Consider the following 548-nt stretch of genomic DNA (forward strand, 5'->3'; position numbering starts at 1 on the left):
GCAGGCCAAGCAGCATCAGAGGAGCAGGAAAGCTGACGTTTCGGGTCGAGACCCTTCTTCAGAAATGGGTCTCGACCCGAAACGTCAGCATTCCTGCTCCTCTGATGCTGCTTGGCCTGCTGTGTTCATCCAGCTCTACACCTTGTTATCACAGGTAAACCATAGGTGTTTTTGGTAGAAGTTAACTACCAATTTGACTATCTATTAAAGATAATTTCAGATTGAAGGTAAATAGGCAAAATATTTACATGCTACAAACTAAAAGACCAATACAAAATTTTTAAATATCAAATTAAGAACTAAGTAATTAAAATAGAGATGCTGGGCCAGGCCATGTGTTGTAATTGCATGGTGTGCTTGCTGGTGGACCCCACTGTAGTTCATAATGATCATATTTGTTGCAAGTATTGGTTGCTTGAGGAAATCCAGCTTAGAATCTGAGTTTTAAACATTGCAATGCATCAAGGAGGGGGAGAGTTACCTGATCGTTGTGTTTCAGGAGCCAGTCACACTCCTTAGATTAACTATCTCAAATTCAGTCACGGGTC

Source organism: Rhincodon typus, chromosome 17 (genome assembly GCF_021869965.1).
Source record: "Rhincodon typus isolate 14 chromosome 17, sRhiTyp1.1, whole genome shotgun sequence".
Taxonomy (NCBI): domain Eukaryota; kingdom Metazoa; phylum Chordata; class Chondrichthyes; order Orectolobiformes; family Rhincodontidae; genus Rhincodon; species Rhincodon typus.